The sequence below is a fragment of the Vulpes vulpes genome, chromosome 11, assembly GCF_048418805.1.
Source record: "Vulpes vulpes isolate BD-2025 chromosome 11, VulVul3, whole genome shotgun sequence".
In the NCBI taxonomy this organism is placed as follows: domain Eukaryota; kingdom Metazoa; phylum Chordata; class Mammalia; order Carnivora; family Canidae; genus Vulpes; species Vulpes vulpes.
In genome coordinates this window covers 96,147,132-96,153,131 of record NC_132790.1, presented here as the reverse complement: position 1 = coordinate 96,153,131, position 6,000 = coordinate 96,147,132, and positions in this window count along the sequence as shown.

Here is a 6,000-nt window from a genome sequence, read left to right as displayed (position 1 = left end):
CATGTCATGGGTCTCTAAGACCATCCCTACGTTCAGTGATTCACTAGAAGGACTCAAAGAATTCAGCAAATAATCACACTCATGGCTACTGTTGATGATAGTGAAAGCATACAAAGTCAGCAAGGGGAAAAGGCACTTGAGGTGAAGTCTGAGGAAAAGCGGGCTCAATCTTCCAGGCACAAAAGAACCTCTCTCAGTGGAGTCACGCAGGATGCACTTAATTCCTCCCACAATGAGTTGTGACGTCAAGTGTGAAATGTTTTCCAGGGAAGCTCGTCAGAGGCTCAGTGTCCAGGTTTTCACCAGGGGCTGGGCACATAGCCACCCCATGCATAGCACATAGCGAAATTCTAGACCACCAGAGGGAAAGCAGGTGTTCAGACAGTGGAGGCCTACTGGGCTACTCTTACCACTTTGTTTTCCATCAACGTAGAGAACAGTTTACCATTTAATTCCTAGACACCAGCCAACGGCTCGCTTTGCAAGAGGTCTTTCTAAGCGTGGCAGCCTCAGACCTGCTACGGTAATTCTTTCCTTTTTAAAGTTTATTTATTTAACAATCTCTACATCCAACGTGGAGCTCAAACTCACAAACTCAAGATCAAGAATCCCATGCTCTTTAGACTGAGGCAGCGAGGTGCCCCTATGGTAATTATTTTCTGCACACTAACCTCATGAAGATATTTATTGGTTATAATTAATTGACTTGGCGATCCTGATCCTAGGGGCCCTAATCACTAAAATTATAATATAATATATATATATGTTCTTAGTTGCCTAGTTGTTTACTCTTCTGTCTCTCCTGCTAGGATGTGAGCTCCTCTGTAAGGAGGCTTGTCATATTGGTAAGCGGCTTGTCATATTCCTTTCAGAATCTTTAGCAGCTTGAACAGGGCATCCCCCATCATAGGCACCAACGAATACTGGCTGGAGAGACAAACGATCAACTTCTAGGCCTAGACCGACCCCCTCGGAATATTCAGGGAGTGCATCGTCTCCACCAGTGGCCATGACTGTCGATGGGGCAAGAGCCTAAGGAGAGCTTTTCAAAGGCAGCATTGTCATAATGAGTCCTGGCCTAGTGCCCTTTAAAGACGATCTCTGGAGATCTCACCTGCAGCTGTAGGAGGGAGAAGACATAAGAATGTTCTATATCTGCTCATTCCCTGCCCCCCACCTTCTCCTAATAAAGATAAACACGGTGCTGGTGTTTTTCCTGTGTTCCTCCCCACTCTCAGAAACATTTCTAATGTCCAGATTAAGTATTTCCTAAGGGTAGAAAACACTATATTCGCTTTGAAAAACAGCCATCTGTGCAGCCTTGGCAAAACCCTAAAGGACTCATGAATGGAAAGGGATCTCTGGATTGAAAATCAGTTCTCCCTTAATGTCTTCTCTGGCTATTGCTCTGGCAGTCGAACGGGGTCAGGTTTTCATCTTATGTAATATGATGGGACAATTCAACCTCCAATGAGTGCAGCAAATTTCCCTAGAGCTACATAGGACAGAGCTAAGTGGTTACATAAACACATATGGAAACTTTAAAGAGAGGCTAAATACTCCGAGGGACGTGTCACCCCCAGGGGAAATTCACAGCAGGGTCAACAAGCAGAGCTCTTTTGCAAGGGACACAGCAAGCCCATACAGGTTTATGACCGCGCTATGAGCTACGGGAGAAGTGAAGGACTTTAAGTACAGTTTTTGTGACTCACTCTGTGAAGAAAATAAGCAACACCTATGTCAGGGCACCAGGGGGAAAGAGAAAGCAATACAGCCACACACGACCATAGGCCATAGTATTTGGGGTCAGAACAAGGTATCCATCCGTTGGGAATCCAGCAGGAAACAGACACCCAGAAGGACTGGCTCAAAGGATGTTGTGAAGGGCCTGGTTATGGACGTGTGAACAGGTTAAAGAAACCAACAGGGGAGAGTGAGCCTAAAAAGGAGCCAACGGCAGGAGGGAGTTGGTACCTCCTTGCGGCCTGATGAGAGCAGAGGGTGGAAGTGGCATCATGGTGCCCAGCAAGCTCCGCAGCCTGAGGAAGGAGCTGTAGGTGTATGCAGACAGGGTCAGCACCAGAAGAAAACTGGGGGTGGGGTGGGGTGATAGGAATCCCAGGCTGTCCTTCTTCTTACCAAACTCCTGCCAATGGCTTGTGCTGGCCGAAGCCACCAGGAAGCCAGGGCAAGGAAGTGTGTGTGTAAGGACAAAACACAGGGGTCAGCTTCGTGGGTGTGGAGCAAGTCAGAGAAGGGTGGAGAAGGTGTGGGTGAGTCGGAGAGGGCATGTGGACAGGAGTCAGCACAGGTGTCTCTACCACCGCCTTGCAACTCAACCGCCAACAGCGGTTATCATTGGTTGGATGGGTGAGGCACGGTCTTTTGTCCTCTGCGGGAAGAACAGCATGCAATACTTGCCATTTACCACGAAAATAATCAGCTCGAAGCTTCAGGGCCTTTTACCTGCACAGACATCTTTCAAGTTCTTTAGCAGGAACCATCCAAAACTCATACTTTTGAAAAAATGTGCAAATGTTAAGATATATTGACCTTTATTTAGATTAGTATCTCTTTCCATTCAAAGTTCCTTACCATCACGTTTCCCCTCTTATCAGGGGGCACTAGTGATCGGTGGGAATTTTCTGGATCTGGCTAATAAGAAGCTGAGTTGGGATCACACTTAATTTGGAGCCAGTGGGATATTTTTGGGTGGCTTACAATCATCCCGGTGTAGGAAAGGCTTCCGGGAACGCCCCTTCTATCCACTGTGCTGATTGATCACGAACAAATCTTCAGGGACGGGGATCAGATCATGATGCGACACTGACCTATAACACATCATACTGGAGATGTGGCCGTTGGGGAGAAGCAAGGCTTGAAAGAAACGGAGCCGAGGCTAGTTTCTGGAAAATTCTTCCAGTCGTCATATGTGTAAGATTGTAAGGGGAGGATTGAATTCTCAGCAATGCCTAGACACAATGGAAGAGGCAAGAATATAGTGTGTAATTCATTGGATTCAATTGTACCATCATTATACTTTCCCCCTCTTTTTTGATGGGAATTGTGTGAAGCGGAATAGTAAAATTTTGTTCCTGTGGGGCATAAAACAGTATCAGCTCTGCTTACACTCAAGTGATTACAAATCCAATATATTTAAATGTATTTTGTAAGCCACCTCGGCAAAAACTAGAGAAAAATATACATGTAAATATATTCCAAAATATGTAATAACATTTCACATTTATGAGCATGTACCATGCATTCTGGTACTGCGCTGAGCATTAATAGATAATTTCTTTAGTCTTTACAGCAACTTTTTGAGGTAGGCATCACTCATCTTTTCTGACCATTATTTGTAAAAGCCTAAACCCCTTGTCGAGACCAAAATTTGAGGTGAGAGAGGACTACTTTCCTGGGAAGCATGATTAAAGAAGGACTTTGCTTAGAATAAAGGCCCCAGGCACTGGAGCAGACCTCAGTGGCGGGGCCCCAACCTTCAGCCATGGTGTGCCAAGGGGCAGCAAGGCCAAAGCACGGTGTGGAAATAGCTGCATGCGTCCCTGGGGGACACACTTGGCCTGGGATGTAAGCACTTCAACAGAAATTAGCAGAATGCCTATCAGGATGGAGGCTTAACATAGGATTAAGTTGATGTATAGAAGTGATCGGACCTCTGAGTTTGAGGACTAAGATTTCTATCTGTATCTAAATGTGACTCTGTGAAAATTGAATCAAAGGAATTATACGCCTTGGCTTCACTGCCTTCAAAACCTGGGTTAACCACCAGAAGGACTATTGGCATTGGAGCCAGAAATAACTGGCTTTTTATCAGCCAAGCGCCCTTGAAAAATGTACAAAAATCATCACGAGTCTCTGTTTCCTCAACTGTAAAATGGGTATTGCCGCGGGAATTAACATAGGATGGTCTATCTGAAACTCTTAGCCTATTATCACATAACAGACAGTTAGTATCAGTCCTCTTTTCAAATGAAAATAAAACCTGAACATTTTAAAACCTAAAACCTGAACATAAAATAAAACCTAAAACATTTTCTGGAAGAAAGTCTTGCAGAAGCACAAATTACATAGTCATGTTCCAACGCCGCCGAGCTAATGTGTCCTATGAACAAACCCAACCATAATTTTAAAAATTTACAACTCGTCCAACATTTTGCCCCTGGCTTTCTGAAAACTGGAAAGCAAGCAGGTAATGTGCACCCATCTGTGCACCCACACTCTGCTGAATATGAAACTGATATAAAAGCTTTCTCGGTCTGTTTATACAGGCCTCGTTGGCTTTGAGGCAGATAGAGCTGCTTCAATTATAGAACCTAATCCTGCTCACCTCATACTTGTAATGCTCTCACTAAAACCAGTGAGAAAGAAAAACAATAGTCCATTTAATTAAATTATGCTAAAGTCTGGATTTAATCCATCGGTGAATTAAGAAGTAAGATTTTGAATATTGATTACTGTTGTCTGCACAAAAACTCCATTCCCTGCTCCCTACTCTCATCCCAATAAAAACGGTTTCTTCTTCCCTAACCCTCACCCCAGCAGTTTTTATGCTATTTAAAAACAAATGAAATAGGTCCAGTTTGGGACAAAAGGAATTACATTGTCTCCCCTTTCCCATCCTGAAGCTTTCTGTTTCTGGCTTCTGGGACTTTCTGTGCCACCCTAACCACCCCATCACAGTGGCCACTTTTCTCCTGCTGCCCACTCTGGCTTCCATTCTAGGGGGAGCACTCTGGGCTACCACCGTCTCTTTCTCTCCTCCTGCTCTCTTCCTTCTGCTAATAACTCCTAAGGGAAAGCCTGCTCTTGCCTGAGATCTCTTTTGAAGCTACAGCAGGCATTTCCTATTTTGGCTCCCCTAGAAGTTACACAAAGGGTTGTGTATGGAAACCGGAGGTGACTAATGCCCCACGTCTCATCTACGGGGATGACCTGGTGGCCCTTCTAGAATTGGCATCCCAGGCCAGCTCTGAATCTTCATTCTCAGCAAATTTCTGACTCCATACTACTCTGCGTGGAAGGGTGAAGCCTACCCACCGCAGTAACTGGCTAAAGAGGAAGAATTGGGCTGACAGATTAGATTCAAGATTAGAGAATAGGGCAGCTACTTGGCAAACCCGACTGTACCATCAAATCATCCAGGGAGTCCTTACATAACATTGAAGTCCTATCCCCACCCTACCTGATTTAATTAATCCAATATGGGACTCAGGATAGGTACTTTTAAAAACTGTGGTAGAAAACACAATTTACCGTCAAAGCCATTTCTAAATGTACAGTTTCAGTGGTGGTAAGTATATTCACATTGTTGTGAATCAGACCTCCAGAACTTTTTCATCTTGCAAAACCAAAACTCTATACCCATTAAACAACTTCCTTTCCCCCCTCCTCCCAGATTCTGGTAGGTAATCGCTCTACTATTTTCTGTCTCTACGAATTTGACTGCTTCGGAAATATTATGTCCGTGAAATCATGCAATATTTGATTTTTGTGATTGGCTTATTTCACCTAGCAGAATGTCCTCCAGGTTCACCCATAGGATAGCATGTGACAGGATTTACTTCCTTTTTGACACTGAATAATATTCCATTGTATGCATAGACCACATTTTGCTTATTCATTCATTTTTGGATGGACATTTGGTTTGCTTCCATCTCTTAGCTATCGGGGATCATGCTGCTGCTATAAATTTGGGTGTGCAAACACCTCTTCAGAACTCTGCTTTGGATTTTTTTTTGGGTATATATCCAGAAGTGGGATTGCTGGATCATATATATTATCATATATTTTATTTTTAATTTTTGGAGAAAACTCTGTATCAGTTTCCACAGTGGCTGCACCATTTTACTTTCCCATCAACAGGACCCAAGACTTCCAGTTTCTTCATGTTCTTGACAACGCTTGCTATTTTCTAGATAGTTTTGTTTTTTTGATTCTGTTTTTGTTGTTGTTGTTTTTAATAGTAGAAATCCTAATGGG